The 22,726-nt window shown below is 29.0% G+C and overlaps 5 non-coding genes across 5 annotated transcripts; all 5 read left to right on the forward strand.

The window, feature by feature from the left end:
- The first annotated feature begins 606 nt into the window (after positions 1-606).
- On the forward strand, positions 607-679 carry TRNAF-GAA (transfer RNA phenylalanine (anticodon GAA)). Its single transcript has one exon. It is a non-coding gene; the product is annotated as a tRNA-Phe (tRNA).
- A 6,265-nt stretch (positions 680-6,944) lies between these two features.
- Positions 6,945-7,017, forward strand: TRNAF-GAA (transfer RNA phenylalanine (anticodon GAA)). The gene has a single exon. It is a non-coding gene; the product is annotated as a tRNA-Phe (tRNA).
- Positions 7,018-17,403: 10,386 nt separating this feature from the next.
- Positions 17,404-17,476, forward strand: TRNAF-GAA (transfer RNA phenylalanine (anticodon GAA)). Its single transcript has one exon. It is a non-coding gene; the product is annotated as a tRNA-Phe (tRNA).
- Positions 17,477-20,546: 3,070 nt separating this feature from the next.
- On the forward strand, positions 20,547-20,619 carry TRNAF-GAA (transfer RNA phenylalanine (anticodon GAA)). Its single transcript has one exon. It is a non-coding gene; the product is annotated as a tRNA-Phe (tRNA).
- A 2,017-nt stretch (positions 20,620-22,636) lies between these two features.
- TRNAF-GAA (transfer RNA phenylalanine (anticodon GAA)) lies at positions 22,637-22,709 on the forward strand. The gene has a single exon. It is a non-coding gene; the product is annotated as a tRNA-Phe (tRNA).
- The last annotated feature ends 17 nt before the right edge of the window (positions 22,710-22,726 follow it).

Below are 22,726 nucleotides of genomic sequence, written 5' to 3' on the forward strand. Positions count from 1 at the left end.
ATAATGGGAGTCGTATTATTTTTGGTCAGCATTTTGAATTTTATCAATTTTTAATTTTCACTTTCACATCGGGATGACACACGGCCTTAAACACATGAACGTGACCCACTCATATTGGAACAATTATAATGGTTTTGCTTATTTCATAAATCTAACACAAATTAAAAAATAAAGCTATATGGTTAATGCAATACTAATATGAAAAAATGTAAACATTAGTTGAAGTCTAATGAATACTAAAATTCTTAGGAGCTCATTACAACATACTCAACGTAAATAACCAATCAGTTTAAAACCATTAACCTCAACAGAAATTTGGATGATTGAAACCATATCTATATTCAACACTTACAATAATATTAAAATGTGTGGTTCATTAAATACTGTTTAGGTTTAAAGTTAAAGGACCTTGTTATCTTTAAGACCCATCATTCAAATTAACATTAATGACAAATGAAATTTTGACTAACATCTAATTTAGGTCAAAAATTTGTGTCAAAAATACATTATTCTTGTTTTCATTCGTTTACTATCATCTCAGAGTAGAAAATTAACAATTAATGTATCACACAAAATATATCACTAAGTAGCCCAAAAGAATGACTAGCGGGGATAGCTTAGTTGGGAGAGCGTCAGACTGAAGATCTGAAGGTCACGTGTTCGATCCACGTTCACCGCATTATATTACTTATATATTTTATTTAGCAAATTTGAAATCATTTTTATACTTTATCAGCTATATTTGATAGGTAATACATCGATTTATAACACAGCGGAATGAGAGGCATATAAAATCGAAATTGGGTAAATTTTATGTTCTATGATTTGTTAAACGAAAACAAACTCTTAAACTTTCTCGCCTTCAAAGGTAAAGTTATGACCTATTACTATCTTATCATAATGCTTAAGGGATTTGAATTCATACGATTAAGATACATATTACTTTTATATTGTGACAAAAGTGTTGAGTTCTATATCATTATATACATTCTAAAGAAAGGCATGTCCTGTAGGAATAGGTTAGATAATGGGAGTCGTATTATTTTTGGTCAGCATTTTGAATTTTATCAATTTTGTAAGTTTCACTTTCACATCGGGATGACACACGGCCTTAAACACAATGAACGTGACCCACTCATATTGGAACAATTATAATGGTTTTGCTTAATTTCATAAATCTAACACAAATTAAAAAATAAAGCTATATGGTTAATGCAATACTAATATGAAAAAGTACACAATTAGTTGAAGTCTAATGAATACTAAAATTCTTAGGAGCTCATTACAACATACTCAACGTAAATAACCAATCAGTTTAAAACCATTAACCTCAACAGAATTTGGATGATTGAAAGACACATATCTATATTTCAACACTTACAATAATATTAAAATGTGTGGTTATTAATACTGTTTAAGGTTAATAAGTTAAAGGACCTTGTTATCTTTAAGACCCATCATTCAAATTAACATTAATGACAAATGAAATTTGACTAACATCTATTTAGGTCATAAATTTGTGTCAAATAACATTATTCTTGTTTTTTCATTCGTTTACTATCATCTCAGAGTAGAAAATTAACAATTATGTATCATACACAAAATATATCACTAAGTAGCCAAAAGAATGACTAGCGGGGATAGCTCAGTAGGGAGAGCGTCAGACTGAAGATCTGAAGGTCACGTGTTCGATCAATTTCACCGCATTATAATATGCTTATATATTTTATTTAGCAAATTTGAAAATCATTTTTATACGATTTATCAGCTATATTTGATAGGTAATATCATCGATTTATAACACAGCGGAATGAGAGGCATATAAATCGAAATTGGGTAAATTTTATGTTCTATGATTTGTTAAACGAAAACCAAACTCTTAAACTTTCTCGCCTTCAAAGGTAAAGTTATGACCTTATTACTATCTTATCATAATGCTTAAGGGATTTGAATTCATACGATTTAAAGATACATATTACTTTATATTGTGACAAAAGTGTTGAGTTCTATATCATTATATACATTCTAAAGAAAGGCATGTCCTGTAGGAATAGGTTAGATAATGGGAGTCGTATTATTTTTGGTCAGCATTTTGAATTTTATCAATTTTGTAATTTCACTTTCACATCGGGATGACCACGGCCTTAAACACAATGAACGTGACCCACTCATATTGGAACAATTATAATGGTTTTGCTTTATTTCATAAATCTAACACAAATTAAAAAAATAAAGCTATATGGTTAATGCAATACTAATATGAAAAAATGTAACAATTAGTTGAAGTCTAATGAATACTAAAATTCTTAGGAGCTCATTACAACATACTCAACGTAAATAACCAATCAGTTTAAAACCATTAACCTCAACAGAATTTGGATGATTGAAAGACACATATCTATATTTCAACACTTACAATAATATTAAAATGTGTGGTTCATTAAATACGTTTAAGGTTAATAAGTTAAAGGACCTTGTTATCTTTAAGACCCATCATTCAAATTAACATTAATGACAAATGAAATTTGTGACTAACATCTAATTTAGGTCATAAATTTGTGTCAAAATAACATTATTCTTGTTTTTCATTCGTTTACTATCATCTCAGAGTAGAAATTAACAATTAATGTATCATACACAAAATATATCACTAAGTAGCCCAAAAGAATGACTAGCGGGGATAGCTCAGTTGGGAGAGCGTCAGACTGAAGATCTGAAGGTCACGTGTTCGATCACGTTCACGCATTATAATATGCTTATATATTTTATTTAGCAAATTTGAAAATCATTTTTATACGGATTGGTTTAGAAAAAAAAAACAAAAGAAAATCCCCCCCCCCCCCCCACCCCAATTATCAGCTATATTTGATAGGTAATATCATCGATTTATAACACAGCGGAATGAGAGGCATATAAAATCGAAATTGGGTAAATTTTATGTTCTATGATTTGTTAAACGAAAACCAAACTCTTAAACTTTCTCGCCTTCAAAGGTAAAGTTATGACCTTATTACTATCTTATCATAATGCTTAAGGGATTTGAATTCATACGATTTAAAGATACATATTACTTTTATATTGTGACAAAAGTGTTGAGTTCTATATCATTATATACATTCTAAAGAAAGGCATGTCCTGTAGGAATAGGTTAGATAATGGGAGTCGTATTATTTTTGGTCAGCATTTTGAATTTTATCAATTTGTAATTTTCACTTTCACATCGGGATGACACACGGCCTTAAACACAATGAACGTGACCCACTCATATTGGAACAATTATAATGGTTTTGCTTTATTTCATAAATCTAACACAAATTAAAAAATAAAGCTATATGGTTAATGCAATACTAATATGAAAAAATGTACACAATTAGTTGAAGTCTAATGAATACTAAAATTCTTAGGAGCTCATTACAACATACTCAACGTAAATAACCAATCAGTTTAAAACCATTAACCTCAACAGAATTTGGATGATTGAAAGACACATATCTATATTTCAACACTTACAATAATATTAAAATGTGTGGTTCATTAAATACTGTTTAAGGTTAATAAGTTAAAGGACCTTGTTATCTTTAAGACCCATCATTCAAATTAACATTAATGACAAATGAAATTTGTGACTAACATCTAATTTAGGTCATAAATTTGTGTCAAAATAACATTATTCTTGTTTTTCATTCGTTTACTATCATCTCAGAGTAGAAAATTAACAATTAATGTATCATACACAAATATATCACTAAGTAGCCCAAAAGAATGACTAGCGGGGATAGCTCAGTTGGGAGAGCGTCAGACTGAAGATCTGAAGGTCACGTGTTCGATCAATGTTCATCGCATTATAATATGCTTATATATTTTATTTAGCAATTTGAAAATCATTTTTATACGACTTATCAGCTATATTTGATAGGTAATATCATCGATTTATAACACAGCGGAATGAGAGGCATATAAATTCGAAATTGGGTAAATTTTATGTTCTATGATTTGTTAAACGAAAACCAAACTCTTAAACTTTCTCGCCTTCAAAGGTAAAGTTATGACCTTATTACTATCTTATCATAATGCTTAAGGGATTTGAATTCATACGATTTAAAGATACATATTACTTTTATATTGTGACAAAAGTGTTGAGTTCTATATCATTATATACATTCTAAAGAAAGGCATGTCCTGTAGGAATAGGTTAGATAATGGGAGTCGTATTATTTTTGGTCAGCATTTTGAATTTTATCAATTTTGTAAGTTTCACTTTCACATCGGGATGACACACGGCCTTAAACACAATGAACGTGACCCACTCATATTGGAACAATTATAATGGTTTTGCCTCTAGTTGCGTTTTTTCCCTTGGCTTTCTTTTTTTTCTCTTTTTTATTTCATAAATCTAACACAAATTAAAAAATAAAGCTATATGGTTAATGCAATACTAATATGAAAAAATGTACACAATTAGTTGAAGTCTAATGAATACTAAAATTCTTAGGAGCTCATTACAACATACTCAACGTAAATAACCAATCATTTAAAACCATTAACCTCAACAGAATTTGGATGATTGAAAGACACATATCTATATTCAACACTTACAATAATATTAAAATGTGTGGTTCATTAAATACTGTTTAAGGTTAATAAGTTAAAGGACCTTGTTATCTTTAAGACCCATCATTCAAATTAACATTAATGACAAATGAAATTTGTGACTAACATCTAATTTAGGTCATAAATTTGTGTCAAAATAACATTATTCTTGTTTTTCATTCGTTTACTATCATCTCAGAGTAGAAAATTAACAATTAATGTATCATACACAAAATATATCACTAAGTAGCCAAAGAATGACTAGCGGGGATAGCTCAGTTGGGAGAGCGTCAGACTGAAGATCTGAAGGTCACGTGTTCGATCAATGTTCATCGCATTATAATATGCTTATATATTTTATTTAGCAAATTTGAAAATCATTTTTATACGGATTATCAGCTATATTTGATAGGTAATATCATCGATTTATAACACAGCGGAATGAGAGGCATATAAAATCGAAATTGGGTAAATTTTATGTTCTATGATTTGTTAAACGAAAACCAAACTCTTAAACTTTCTCGCCTTCAAAGGTAAAGTTATGACCTTATTACTATCTTATCATAATGCTTAAGGGATTTGAATTCATACGATTTAAAGATACATATTACTTTTATATTGTGACAAAAGTGTTGAGTTCTATATCATTATATACATTCTAAAGAAAGGCATGTCCTGTAGGAATAGGTTAGATAATGGGAGTCGTATTATTTTTGGTCAGCATTTTGAATTTTATCATATTTGTAATTTTCACTTTCACATCGGGATGACACACGGCCTTAAACACAATGAACGTGACCCACTCATATTGGAACAATTATAATGGTTTTGCTTTATTTCATAAATCTAACACAAACTAAAAAAATAAAGCTATATGGTTAATGCAATACTAATATGAAAAAATGTACACAATTAGTTGAAGTCTAATGAATACTAAAATTCTTAGGAGCTCATTACAACATACTCAACGTAAATAACCAATCATTTAAAACCATTAACCTCAACAGAATTTGGATATTGAAAGACACATATCTATATTTCAACACTTACAATAATATTAAAATGTGTGGTTCATTAAATACTGTTTAAGGTTAATAAGTTAAAGGACCTTGTTATCTTTAAGACCCATCATTCAAATTAACATTAATGACAAATGAAATTTGTGACTAACATCTAATTTAGGTCATAAATTTGTGTCAAAATAACATTATTCTTGTTTTTCATTCGTTTACTATCATCTCAGAGTAGAAAATTAACAATTAATGTATCATACACAAAATATATCACTAAGTAGCCCAAAAGAATGACTAGCGGGGATAGCTCAGTTGGGAGAGCGTCAGACTGAAGATCTGAAGGTCACGTGTTTGATCAATGTTCATCGCATTATAATATGCTTATATTTTATTTAGCAAATTTGAAAATCATTTTTATACGATTTATCAGCTATATTTGATAGGTAATATCATCGATTTATAACACAGCGGAATGAGAGAATATAAATTCGAAATTGGGTAAATTTTATGTTCTATGATTTGTTAAACGAAAACCAAACTCTTAAACTTTCTCGCCTTCAAAGGTAAAGTTATGACCTTATTACTATCTTATCATAATGCTTAAGGGATTTGAATTCATACGATTTAAAGATACAATTTACTTTTATATTGTGACAAAAGTGTTGAGTTCTATATCATTATATACATTCTAAAGAAAGGCATGTCCTGTAGGAATAGGTTAGATAATGGGAGTCGTATTATTTTTGGTCAGCATTTTGAATTTTATCAATTTTGTAATTTTCACTTTCACATCGGGATAACACACGGCCTTAAACACAATGAACGTGACCCACTCATATTGGAACAATTATAATGGTTTTGCTTTATTTCATAAATCTAACACAAATTAAAAAATAAAGCTATATGGTTAATGCAATACTAATATGAAAAAATGTACACAATTAGTTGAAGTCTAATGAATACTAAAATTCTTAGGAGCTCATTACAACATACTCAACGTAAATAACCAATCCATTTAAAACCATTAACCTCAACAGAATTTGGATGATTGAAAGACACATATCTATATTTCAACACTTACAATAATATTAAAATGTGTGGTTCATTAAATACTGTTTAAGGTTAATAAGTTAAAGGACCTTGTTATCTTTAAGACCCATCATTCAAATTAACATTAATAAGAAATGAAATTTGTGACTAACATCTAATTTAGGTCATAAATTTGTGTCAAAATAACATTATTCTTGATTTTCATTCGTTTACTATCATCTCAGAGTAGAAAATTAACAATTAAGGTATCATACACAAAATATATCACTAAGTAGCCCAAAAGAATGACTAGCGGGGATAGCTTAGTTGGGAGAGCGTCAGACTGAAGATCTGAAGGTCACGTGTTCGATCCACGTTCACCGCATTATAATATACTTATATATTTTATTTAGCAAATTTGAAAATCATTTTTATACGATTTATCAGCTATATTTGATAGGTAATATCATCGATTTATAACACAGCGGAATGAGAGGCATATAAAATCGAAATTGGGTAAATTTTATGTTCTATGATTTGTTAAACGAAAACCAAACATTTAAACTTTCTCGCCTTCAAAGGTAAAGTTATGACCTTATTACTATCTTATCATAATGCTTAAGGGATTTGAATTCATACGATTTAAAGATACATATTACTTTTATATTGTGACAAAAGTGTTGAGTTCTATATCATTATATACATTCTAAAGAAAGGCATGTCCTGTAGGAATAGGTTAGATAATGGGAGTCGTATTATTTTTGGTCAGCATTTTGAATTTTATCAATTTTGTAAGTTTCACTTTCACATCGGGATGACACACGGCCTTAAACACAATGAACGTGACCCACTCATATTGGAACAATTATAATGGTTTTGCTTAATTTCATAAATCTAACACAAATTAAAAAATAAAGCTATATGGTTAATGCAATACTAATATGAAAAAATGTACACAATTAGTTGAAGTCTAATGAATACTAAAATTCTTAGGAGCTCATTACAACATACTCAATGTAAATAACCAATCAGTTTAAAACCATTAACCTCAACAGAATTTGGATTATTGAAAGACACATATCTATATTTCAACACTTACAATAATATTAAAATGTGTGGTTCATTAAATACTGTTTAAGGTTAATAAGTTAAAGGACCTTGTTATCTTTAAGACCCATCATTCAAATTAACATTAATGACAAATGAAATTTGACTAACATCTAATTTAGGTCATAATTTGTGTCAAAATAACATTATTCTTGTTTTTCATTCGTTTACTATCATCTCAGAGTAGAAAATTAACAATTAATGTATCATACACAAAATATATCACTAAGTAGCCCAAAAGAATGACTAGCGGGGATAGCTCAGTTGGGAGAGCGTCAGACTGAAGATCTGAAGGTCACGTGTTCGATCAATGTTCATCGCATTATAATATGCTTATATATTTTATTTAGCAAATTTGAAAATCATTTTTATACGACTTATCAGCTATATTTGATAGGTAATATCATCGATTTATAACACAGCGGAATGAGAGGAATATAAATTCGAAATTGGGTAAATTTTATGTTCTATGATTTGTTAAATGAAAACCAAACTCTTAAACTTTCTCGCCTTCAAAGGTAAAGTTATGATCTTATTACTATCTTATCATAATGCTTAAGGGATTTGAATTCATACGATTTAAAGATACATATTACTTTTATATTGTGACAAAAGTGTTGAGTTCTATATCATTATATACATTCTAAAGAAAGGCATGTCCTGTAGGAATAGGTTAGATAATGGGAGTCGTATTATTTTTGGTCAGCATTTTGAATTTTATCAATTTTGTAATTTTCACTTTCGCATCGGGATGACCTACGGCCTTAAACACAAAGAACGTGACCCACTCATATTGGAACAATTATAATGGTTTTGCTTTATTTCATAAATCTAACACAAATTAAAAAAATAAAGCTATATGGTTAATGCAATACTAATATGAAAAAATGTACACAATTAGTTGAAGTCTAATGAATACTAAAATTCTTAGGAGCTCATTACAACATACTCAACGTAAATAACCAATCCATTTAAAACCATTAACCTCAACAGAATTTGGATGATTGAAAGACACATATCTATATTTCAACACTTACAATAATATTAAAATGTGTGGTTCATTAAATACTGTTTAAGGTTAATAAGTTAAAGGACCTTGTTATCTTTAAGACCCATCATTCAAATTAACATTAATGACAAATGAAATTTGTGACTAACATCTAATTTAGGTCATAAATTTGTGTCAAAATAACATTATTCTTGTTTTTCATTCGTTTACTATCATCTCAGAGTAGAAAATTAACAATTAATGTATCATACACAAAATATATCACTAAGTAGCCCAAAAGAATGACTAGCGGGGATAGCTCAGATGGGAGAGCGTCTGACTGAAGATCTGAAGGTCACATGTTCGAATCACGTTCATCACATTATAATATGCTTATATATTTTATTTAGCAAATTTGAAAATCATTTTTATACGGATTATCAGCTATATTTGATAGGTAATATCATCGATTTATAACACAGCGGAATGAGAGGCATATAAAATCGAAATTGGGTAAATTTTATGTTCTATGATTTTTAAACGAAAACCAAACTCTTAAACTTTCTCGCCTTCAAAGGTAAAATTATGACCTTATTACTATCTTATCATAATGCTTAAGGGATTTGAATTCATACGATTTAAAGATACATATTACTTTTTTATTGTGACAAAAGTGTTGAGTTCTATATCATTATATACATTCTAAAGAAAGGCATGTCCTGTAGGAATAGGTTAGATAATGGGAGTCGTATTATTTTTGGTCAGCATTTTGAATTTTATCATATTTGTAATTTTCACTTTCACATCGGGATGACACACGGCCTTAAACACAATGAACGTGACCCACTCATATTGGAACAATTATAATGGTTTTGCTTTATTTCATAAATCTAACACAAATTAAAAAATAAAGCTATATGGTTAATGCAATACTAATATGAAAAAATGTACACAATTAGTTGAAGTCTAATGAATACTAAATTCTTAGGAGCTCATTACAACATACTCAACGTAAATAACCAATCATTTAAAACCATTAACCTCAACAGAATTTGGATGATTGAAAGACACAATCTATATTTCAACACTTACAATAATATTAAAATGTGTGGTTCATTAAATACTGTTTAAGGTTAATAAGTTAAAGGACCTTGTTATCTTTAAGACCCATCATTCAAATTAACATTAATGACAAATGAAATTTGTGACTAACATCTAATTTAGGTCATAAATTTGTGTCAAAATAACATTATTCTTGTTTTTCATTCGTTTACTATCATCTCAGAGTAGAAAATTAACAATTAATGTATCATACACAAATATATCACTAAGTAGCCCAAAAGAATGACTAGCGGGGATAGCTCAGATGGGAGAGCGTTTGACTGAAGATCTGAAAGTCACGTGTTCGAATCACATTCATCGGATTATAATATGCTTATATATTTTATTTAGCAAATTTGAAAATCATTTTTATACGGATTATCAGCTATATTTGATAGGTAATATCATCGATTTATAACACAGCGGAATGAGAGGCATATAAAATCGAAATTGGGTAAATTTTATGTTCTATGATTTGTTAAACGAAAACCAAACTCTTAAACTTTCTCGCCTTCAAAGGTAAAGTTATGACCTTATTACTATCTTATCATAATGCTTAAGGGATTTGAATTCATACGATTTAAAGATACATATTACTTTTATATTGTGACAAAAGTGTTGAGTTCTATATCATTATATACATTCTAAAGAAAGGCATGTCCTGTAGGAATAGGTTAGATAATGGGAGTCGTATTATTTTTGGTCAGCATTTTGAATTTTATCAATTTTGTAATTTTCACTTTCACATCGGGATGACACACGGCCTTAAACACAATGAACGTGACCCACTCATATTGGAACAATTATAATGGTTTTGCTTTATTTCATAAATCTAACACAAATTAAAAAATAAAGCTATATGGTAATGCAATACTAATATGAAAAAGTGTAAACAATTAGTTGAAGTCTAATGAATACTAAAATTCTTAGGAGCTCATTACAACATACTCAACGTAAATAACCAATCCATTTAAAACCATTAACCTCAACAGAATTTGGATTATTGAAAGACACATATCTATATTTCAACACTTACAATAATATTAAAATGTGTGGTTCATTAAATACGGTTTAAGGTTAATAAGTTAAAGGACCTTGTTATCTTTAAGACCCATCATTCAAATTAACATTAATGACAAATGAAATTTGTGACTAACATCTAATTTAGGTCATAAATTTGTGTCAAAATAACATTATTCTTGTTTTTCATTCGTTTACTATCATCTCAGAGTAGAAAATTAACAATTAATGTATCATACACAAAATATATCACTAAGTAGCCCAAAAGAATGACTAGCGGGGATAGCTCAGTTGGGAGAGCGTCAGACTGAAGATCTGAAGGTCACGTGTTCGATCAATGTTCATCGCATTATAATATGCTTATATATTTTATTTAGCAAATTTGAAAATCATTTTTATACGATTTATCAGCTATATTTGATAGGTAATATCATCGATTTATAACACAGCGGAATGAGAGGCATATAAAATCGAAATTGGGTAAATTTTATGTTCTATGATTTGTTAAACGAAAACCAAACTCTTAAACTTTCTCGCCTTCAAAGGTAAAGTTATGACCTTATTACTATCTTATCATAATGCTTAAGGGATTTGAATTCATACGATTTAAAGATACATATTACTTTTATATTGTGACAAAAGTGTTGAGTTCTATATCATTATATACATTCTAAAGAAAGGCATGTCCTGTAGGAATAGGTTAGATAATGGGAGTCGTATTATTTTTGGTCAGCATTTTGAATTTTATCAATTTTGTAAGTTTCACTTTCACATCGGGATGACACACGGCCTTAAACACAATGAACGTGACCCACTCATATTGGAACAATTATAATGGTTTTGCTTTATTTCATAAATCTAACACAAATAAAAAATAAAGCTATATGGTTAATGCAATACTAATATGAAAAAGTGTACACAATTAGTTGAAGTCTAATGAATACTAAAATTCTTAGGAGCTCATTACAACATACTCAACGTAAATAACCAATCATTTAAAACCATTAACCTCAACAGTATTTGGATGATTGAAAGACACATATCTGTATTTCAAAAATTAACATAATATAAAAATGCGTGGTTCATTAAATCATGTTTAAGGTTGATAAGTTAAAAAGGACCTTGTTATCTTTAAGACCCATCATTCAAATTAACATTAATGACAAATGAAATTTGTGACTAACATCTAATTTAGGTCCAAATTTTGTGTCAAAATAACATTATTCTTGTTTTTCATTCGTTTACTATCATCTCAGAGTAGAAAATTAACAATTAATGTATCATACACAAAATATATCACTAAGTAGCCCAAAAGAATGACTAGCGGGGATAGCTCAGTTGGGAGAGTGTCAGACTGAAGATCTGAAGGTCACGTGTTTGATCAATGTTCATCGCATTATAATATGCTTATATATTTTATTTAGCAAATTTGAAAATCATTTTTATACGATTTATCAGCTATATTTGATAGGTAATATCATCGATTTATAACACAACGGAATGAGAGGCATATAAAATCGAAATTGGGTAAATTTTATGTTCTATGATTTGTTAAACGAAAACCAAACTCTTAAACTTTCTCGCCTTCAAAGGTAAAATTATGACCTTATTACTATCTTATCATAATGCTTAAGGGATTTGAATTCATACGATTTAAAGATACATATTACTTTTTTATTGTGACAAAAGTGTTGAGTTCTATATCATTATATACATTCTAAAGAAAGGCATGTCCTGTAGGAATAGGTTAGATAATGGGAGTCGTATTATTTTTGGTCAGCATTTTGAATTTTATCAATTTGTAATTTTCACTTTCACATCGGGATGACACACGGCCTTAAACACAATGAACGTGACCCACTCATATTGGAACAATTATAATGGTTTTGCTTTATTTCATAAATCTAACACAAATTAAAAAAATAAAGCTATATGGTAATGCAATACTAATATGAAAAAGTGTAAACAATTAGTTGAAGTCTAATGAATACTAAAATTCTTAGGAGCTCATTACAACATACTCAACGTAAATAACCAATCATTTTAAACCATTAACCTCAACAGAATTTGGATGATTGAAAGACACATATCTATATTTCAACACTTACAATAATATTAAAATGTGTGGTTCATTAAATACTGTTTAAGGTTAATAAGTTAAAGGACCTTGTTATCTTTAAGACCCATCATTCAAATTAACATTAATGACAAATGAAATTTGTGACTAACATCTAATTTAGGTCATAAATTTGTGTCAAAATAACATTATTCTTGTTTTTCATTCGTTTACTATCATCTCAGAGTAGAAAATTAACAATTAATGTATCATACACAAAATATATCACTAAGTAGCCCAAAAGAATGACTAGCGGGGATAGCTCAGTTGGGAGAGCGTCAGACTGAAGATCTGAAGGTCACGTGTTCGATCAATGTTCATCGCATTATAATATGCTTATATATTTTATTTAGCAAATTTGAAAATCATTTTTATACGATTTATCAGCTATATTTGATAGGTAATATCATCGATTTATAACACAGCGGAATGAGAGGCATATAAAATCGAAATTGGGTAAATTTTATGTTCTATGATTTGTTAAACGAAAACCAAACTCTTAAACTTTCTCGCCTTCAAAGGTAAAGTTATGACCTTATTACTATCTTATCATAATGCTTAAGGGATTTGAATTCATACGATTTAAAGATACATATTACTTTTATATTGTGACAAAAGTGTTGAGTTCTATATCATTATATACATTCTAAAGAAAGGCATGTCCTGTAGGAATAGGTTAGATAATGGGAGTCGTATTATTTTTGGTCAGCATTTTGAATTTTATCAATTTTGTAAGTTTCACTTTCACATCGGGATGACACACGGCCTTAAACACAATGAACGTGACCCACTCAAATTGGAACAATTATAATGGTTTTGCTTTATTTCATAAATCTAACACAAATAATATAAATAAAGCTATATGGTTAATGCAATACTAATATGAAAAAGTGTACACAATTAGTTGAAGTCTAATGAATACTAAAATTCTTAGGAGCTCATTATAACATACTCAACGTAAATAACCAATCATTTAAAACCATTAACCTCAACAGAATTTGGATGATTGAAAGACACATATCTATATTTCAAAACTTACAATATATTAAAATGCGTGGTTCATTAAATCATGTTTAAGGTTGATAAGTTAAAAAGGACCTTGTTATCTTTAAGACCCATCATTCAAATTAACATTAATGACAAATGAAATTTGTGACTAACATCTAATTTAGGTCCAAATTTTGTGTCAAAATAACATTATTCTTGTTTTTCATTCGTTTACTATCATCTCAGAGTAGAAAATTAACAATTAATGTATCATACACAAATATATCACTAAGTAGCCCAAAAGAATGACTAGCGGGGATAGCTCAGTTGGGAGAGCGTCAGACTGAAGATCTGAAGGTCACGTGTTCGATCAATGTTCATCGCATTATAATATGCTTATATATTTTATTTAGCAAATTTGAAAATCATTTTTATACGATTTATCAGCTATATTTGATAGGTAATATCATCGATTTATAACACAGCGGAATGAGAGGCATATAAATCGAAATTGGGTAAATTTTATGTTCTATGATTTGTTAAACGAAAACCAAACTCTTAAACTTTCTCGCCTTCAAAGGTAAAGTTATGACCTTATTACTATCTTATCATAATGCTTAAGGGATTTGAATTCATACGATTTAAAGATACATATTACTTTTATATTGTGACAAAAGTGTTGAGTTCTATATCATTATATACATTCTAAAGAAAGGCATGTCCTGTAGGAATAGGTTAGATAATGGGAGTCGTATTATTTTTGGTCAGCATTTTGAATTTTATCAATTTTGTAATTTTCACTTTCACATCGGGATGACACACGGCCTTAAACACAATGAACGTGACTCACTCATATTGGAACAATTATAATGGTTTTGCTTTATTTCATAAATCCAACACAAATTAAAAAAATAAAGCTATATGGTAAATGCAATACTAATATGAAAAAGTGTAAACAATTAGTTGAAGTCTAATGAATACTAAAATTCTTAGGAGCTCATTACAACATACTCAACGTAAATAACCAATCATTTAAAACCATTAACCTCAACAGAATTTGGATGATTGAAAGACACATATCTATATTTCAACACTTACAATAATATTAAAATGTGTGGTTCATTAAATACTGTTTAAGGTTAATAAGTTAAAGGACCTTGTTATCTTTAAGACCCATCATTCAAATTAACATTAATGACAAATGAAATTTGTGACTAACATCTAATTTAGGTCATAATTTGTGTCAAAATAACATTATTCTTGTTTTTCATTCGTTTACTATCATCTCAGAGTAGAAAATTAACAATTAATGTATCATACACAAATATATCACTAAGTAGCCCAAAAGAATGACTAGCGGGGATAGCTCAGTTGGGAGAGCGTCAGACTGAAGATCTGAAGGTCACGTGTTTGATCCATGTTCATCGCATTATAATATGCTTATATATTTTATTTAGCAAATTTGAAAATCATTTTTATACGATTTATCAGCTATATTTGATAGGTAATATCATCGATTTATAACACAGCGGAATGAGAGGCATATAAAATCGAAATTGGGTAAATTTTATGTTCTATGATTTGTTAAACGAAAACCAAACTCTTAAACTTTCTCGCCTTCAAAGGTAAAATTATGACCTTATTACTATCTTATCATAATGCTTAAGGGATTTGAATTCATACGATTTAAAGATACATATTACTTTTATATTGTGACAAAAGTGTTGAGTTCTATATCATTATATACATTCTAAAGAAAGGCATGTCCTGTAGGAATAGGTTAGATAATGGGAGTCGTATTATTTTTGGTCAGCATTTTGAATTTTATCAATTTTGCAAGTTTCACTTTCACATCGGGATGACACACGGCCTTAAACACAATGAACGTGACCCACTCAAATTGGAACAATTATAATGGTTTTGCTTTATTTCATAAATCTAACACAAATAATATAAATAAAGCTATATGGTTAATGCAATACTAATATGAAAAAGTGTACACAATTAGTTGAAGTCTAATGAATACTAAAATTCTTAGGAGCTCATTATAACATACTCAACGTAAATAACCAATCATTTAAAACCATTAACCTCAACAGAATTTGGATGATTGAAAGACACATATCTATATTTCAACACTTACAATAATATAAAATGCGTGGTTCATTAAATCATGTTTAAGGTTGATAAGTTAAAAAGGACCTTGTTATCTTTAAGACCCATCATTCAAATTAACATTAATGACAAATGAAATTTGTGACTAACATCTAATTTAGGTCCAAATTTTGTGTCAAAATAACATTATTCTTGTTTTTCATTCGTTTACTATCATCTCAGAGTAGAAAATTAACAATTAATGTATCATACACAAAATATATCACTAAGTAGCCCAAAAGAATGACTAGCGGGGATAGCTCAGTTGGGAGAGCGTCAGACTGAAGATCTGAAGGTCACGTGTTCGATCAATGTTCATCGCATTATAATATGCTTATATATTTTATTTAGCAAATTTGAAAATCATTTTTATACGATTTATCAGCTATATTTGATAGGTAATATCATCGATTTATAACACAGCGGAATGAGAGGCATATAAAATCGAAATTGGGTAAATTTTATGTTCTATGATTTGTTAAACGAAAACCAAACTCTTAAACTTTCTCGCCTTCAAAGGTAAAATTATGACCTTATTACTATCTTATCATAATGCTTAAGGGATTTGAATTCATACGATTTAAAGATACATATTACTTTTTTATTGTGACAAAAGTGTTGAGTTCTATATCATTATATACATTCTAAAGAAAGGCATGTCCTGTAGGAATAGGTTAGATAATGGGAGTCGTATTATTTTTGGTCAGCATTTTGAATTTTATCATATTTGTAATTTTCACTTTCACATCGGGATGACACACGGCCTTAAACACAATGAACGTGACTCACTCATATTGGAACAATTATAATGGTTTTGCTTTATTTCATAAATCCAACACAAATTAAAAAAATAAAGCTATATGGTAAATGCAATACTAATATGAAAAAGTGTAAACAATTAGTTGAAGTCTAATGAATACTAAAATTCTTAGGAGCTCATTACAACATACTCAACGTAAATAACCAATCCCATTTAAAACCATTAACCTCAACAGAATTTGGATTATTGAAAGACACATATCTATATTTCAACACTTACAATAATATTAAAATGTGTGGTTCATTAAATACGGTTTAAGGTTAATAAGTTAAAGGACCTTGTTATCTTTAAGACCCATCATTCAAATTAACATTAATGACAAATGAAATTTGTGACTAACATCTAATTTAGGTCATAAATTTGTGTCAAAATAACATTATTCTTGTTTTTCATTCGTTTACTATCATCTCAGAGTAGAAATTAACAATTAATGTATCATACACAAAATATATCACTAAGTAGCCCAAAAGAATGACTAGCGGGGATAGCTCAGTTGGGAGAGCGTCAGACTGAAGATCTGAAGGTCACGTGTTCGATCCATGTTCACCGCATTATAATATGCTTATATATTTTATTTAGCAAATTTGAAAATCATTTTTATACGATTTATCAGCTATATTTGATAGGTAATATCATCGATTTATAACACAGCGGAATGAGAGGCATATAAAATCGAAATTGGGTAAATTTTATGTTCTATGATTTGTTAAACGAAAACCAACTCTTAAACTTTCTCGCCTTCAAAGGTAAAATTATGACCTTATTACTATCTTATCATAATGCTTAAGGGATTTGAATTCATACGATTTAAAGATACATATTACTTTTATATTGTGACAAAAGTGTTGAGTTCTATATCATTATATACATTCTAAAGAAAGGCATGTTCTGTAGGAATAGGTTAGATAATGGGAGTCGTATTATTTTTTGTCAGCATTTTGAATTTTATCAATTTTGCAAGTTTCACTTTCACATCGGGATGACACACGGCCTTAAACACAATGAACGTGACCCACTCAAATTGGAACAATTATAATGGTTTTGCTTTATTTCATAAATCTAACACAAATAATATAAATAAAGCTATATGGTTAATGCAATACTAATATGAAAAAGTGTACACAATTAGTTGAAGTCTAATGAATACTAAAATTCTTAGGAGCTCATTATAACATACTCAACGTAAATAACCAATCAATTTGAAACCATTAACCTCAACAGTATTTGGATGATTGAAAGACACATATCTGTATTTCAAAAATTAACATAATATAAAAATGCGTGGTTCATTAAATCATGTTTAAGGTTGATAAGTTAAAAAGGACCTTGTTATCTTTAAGACCCATCATTCAAATTAACATTAATGACAAATGAAATTTGTGACTAACATCTAATTTAGGTCCAAATTTTGTGTCAAAATAACATTATTCTTGTTTTTCATTCGTTTACTATCATCTCAGAGTAGAAAATTAACAATTAATGTATCATACACAAAATATATCACTAAGTAGCCCAAAAGAATGACTAGCGGGGATAGCTCAGTTGGGAGAGCGTCAGACTGAAGATCTGAAGGTCACGTGTTTGATCCATGTTCATCGCATTATAATATGCTTATATATTTTATTTAGCAAATTTGAAAATCATTTTTATACGATTTATCAGCTATATTTGATAGGTAATATCATCGATTTATAACACAACGGAATGAGAGGCATATAAAATCGAAATTGGGTAAATTTTATGTTCTATGATTTGTTAAACGAAAACCAAACTCTTAAACTTTCTCGCCTTCAAAGGTAAAATTATGACCTTATTACTATCTTATCATAATGCTTAAGGGATTTGAATTCATACGATTTAAAGATACATATTGCTTTTATATTGTGACAAAAGTGTTGAGTTCTATATCATTATATACATTCTAAAGAAAGGCATGTCCTGTAGGAATAGGTTAGATAATGGGAGTCGTATTATTTTTGGTCAGCATTTTGAATTTTATCAATTTTGTAATTTTCACTTTCACATCGGGATGACACACGGCCTTAAACACAATGAACGTGACCCACTCATATTGGAACAATTATAATGGTTTTGCTTTATTTCATAAATCCAACACAAATTAAAAAAATAAAGCTATATGGTAAATGCAATACTAATATGAAAAAGTGTAAACAATTAGTTGAAGTCTAATGAATACTAAAATTCTTAGGAGCTCATTACAACATACTCAACGTAAATAACCAATCCATTTAAAACCATTAACCTCAACAGAATTTGGATGATTGAAAGACACATATCTATATTTCAACACTTACAATAATATTAAAATGTGTGGTTCATTAAATACGGTTTAAGGTTAATAAGTTAAAGGACCTTGTTATCTTTAAGACCCATCATTCAAATTAACATTAATGACAAATGAAATTTGTGACTAACATCTAATTTAGGTCATAAATTTGTGTCAAAATAACATTATTCTTGTTTTTCATTCGTTTACTATCATCTCAGAGTAGAAAATTAACAATTAATGTATCATACACAAAATATATCACTAAGTAGCCCAAAAGAATGACTAGCGGGGATAGCTCAGTTGGGAGAGTGTCAGACTGAAGATCTGAAGGTCACGTGTTTGATCAATGTTCATCGCATTATAATATGCTTATATATTTTATTTAGCAAATTTGAAAATCATTTTTATACGATTTATCAGCTATATTTGATAGGTAATATCATCGATTTATAACACAACGGAATGAGAGGCATATAAAATCGAAATTGGGTAAATTTTATGTTCTATGATTTGTTAAACGAAAACCAAACTCTTAAACTTTCTCGCCTTCAAAGGTAAAATTATGACCTTATTACTATCTTATCATAATGCTTAAGGGATTTGAATTCATACGATTTAAAGATACATATTACTTTTATATTGTGACAAAAGTGTTGAGTTCTATATCATTATATACATTCTAAAGAAAGGCATGTTCTGTAGGAATAGGTTAGATAATGGGAGTCGTATTATTTTTTGTCAGCATTTTGAATTTTATCAATTTTGCAAGTTTCACTTTCACATCGGGATGACACACGGCCTTAAACACAATGAACGTGACCCACTCAAATTGGAACAATTATAATGGTTTTGCTTTATTTCATAAATCTAACACAAATAATATAAATAAAGCTATATGGTTAATGCAATACTAATATGAAAAAGTGTACACAATTAGTTGAAGTCTAATGAATACTAAAATTCTTAGGAGCTCATTATAACATACTCAACGTAAATAACCAATCAATTTGAAACCATTAACCTCAACAGTATTTGGATGATTGAAAGACACATATCTGTATTTCAACACTTACATAATATTAAAATGTGTGGTTCATTAAATACTGTTTAAGGTTAATAAGTTAAAGGACCTTGTTATCTTTAAGACCCATCATTCAAATTAACATTAATGACAAATGAAATTTGTGACTAACATCTAATTTAGGTCCAAATTTGTGTCAAAATAACATTATTCTTGTTTTTCATTCGTTTACTATCATCTCAGAGTAGAAAATTAACAATTAATGTATCATACACAAAATATATCACTAAGTAGCCCAAAAGAATGACTAGCGGGGATAGCTCAGTTGGGAGAGCGTCAGACTGAAGATCTGAAGGTCACGTGTTCGATCCATGTTCATCGCATTATAATATGCTTATATTTTTTATTTAGCAAATTTGAAAATCATTTTTATACGATTTATCAGCTATATTTGATAGGTAATATCATCGATTTATAACACAGCGGAATGAGAGGCATATAAAATCGAAATTGGGTAAATTTTATGTTCTATGATTTGTTAAACGAAAACCAAACTCTTAAACTTTCTCGCCTTCAAAGGTAAAGTTATGACCTTATTACTATCTTATCATAATGCTTAAGGGATTTGAATTCATACGATTTAAAGATACAAATTGCTTTTATATTGTGACAAAAGTGTTGAGTTCTATATCATTATATACATTCTAAAGAAAGGCATGTCCTGTAGGAATAGGTTAGATAATGGGAGTCGTATTATTTTTGGTCAGCATTTTGAATTTTATCAATTTTGTAAGTTTCACTTTCACATCGGGATGACACACGGCCTTAAACACAATGAACGTGACCCACTCAAATTGGAACAATTATAATGGTTTTGCTTTATTTCATAAATCTAACACAAATAATATAAATAAAGCTATATGGTTAATGCAATACTAATATGAAAAAGTGTACACAATTAGTTGAAGTCTAATGAATACTAAAATTCTTAGGAGCTCATTACAACATACTCAACGTAAATAACCAATCAATTTGAAACCATTAACCTCAACAGTATTTGGATGATTGAAAGACACATATCTATATTTCAACACTTACAATAATATAAAATGTGTGGTTCATTAAATATGTTTAAGGTTAATAAGTTAAAGGACCTTGTTATCTTTAAGACCCATCATTCAAATTAACATTAATGACAAATGAAATTTGTGACTAACATCTAATTTAGGTCCAAATTTGTGTCAAAATAACATTATTCTTGTTTTTCATTCGTTTACTATCATCTCAGAGTAGAAAATTAACAATTAATGTATCATACACAAAATATATCACTAAGTAGCCCAAAAGAATGACTAGCGGGGATAGCTCAGTTGGGAGAGCGTTAGACTGAAGATCTGAAGGTCACGTGTTCGATCCATGTTCATTGCATTATAATATGCTTATATATTTTATTTAGCAAATTTGAAAATCATTTTTATACGATTTATCAGCTATATTTGATAGGTAATATCATCGATTTATAACACAGCGGAATGAGAGGCATATAAAATCGAAATTGGGTAAATTTTATGTTCTATGATTTGTTAAACGAAAACCAAACTCTTAAACTTTCTCGCCTTCAAAGGTAAAGTTATGACCTTATTACTATCTTATCATAATGCTTAAGGGATTTGAATTCATACGATTTAAAGATACAAATTGCTTTTATATTGTGACAAAAGTGTTGAGTTCTATATCATTATATACATTCTAAAGAAAGGCATGTCCTGTAGGAATAGGTTAGATAATGGGAGTCGTATTATTTTTGTCAGCATTTTGAATTTTATCAATTTTGTAAGTTTCACTTTCACATCGGGATGACACACGGCCTTAAACACAATGAACGTGACCCACTCATATTGGAACAATTATAATGGTTTTGCTTTATTTCATAAATCTAACACAAATAAATAAATAAAGCTATATGGTTAATGCAATACTAATATGAAAAAGTGTAAACAATTAGTTGAAGTCTAATGAATACTAAAATTCTTAGGAGCTCATTACAACATACTCAACGTAAATAACCAATCAGTTTAAAACCATTAACCTCAACAGAATTTGGATGATTGAAAGACACATATCTATATTTCAACACTTACATAATATTAAAATGTGTGGTTCATTAAATACTGTTTAAGGTTAATAAGTTAAAGGACCTTGTTATCTTTAAGACCCATCATTCAAATTAACATTAATGACAAATGAAATTTGTGACTAACATCTAATTTAGGTCCAAATTTTGTGTCAAAATAACATTATTCTTGTTTTTCATTCGTTTACTATCATCTCAGAGTAGAAAATTAACAATTAATGTATCATACACAAAATATATCACTAAGTAGCCCAAAAGAATGACTAGCGGGGATAGCTCAGTTGGGAGAGCGTCAGACTGAAGATCTGAAGGTCACGTGTTCGATCCACGTTCACCGCATTATAATATGCTTATAT

Source organism: Lathyrus oleraceus, unplaced genomic scaffold (assembly GCF_024323335.1).
Source record: "Lathyrus oleraceus cultivar Zhongwan6 unplaced genomic scaffold, CAAS_Psat_ZW6_1.0 chrUn0655, whole genome shotgun sequence".
Lineage (NCBI taxonomy): Eukaryota > Viridiplantae > Streptophyta > Magnoliopsida > Fabales > Fabaceae > Lathyrus > Lathyrus oleraceus.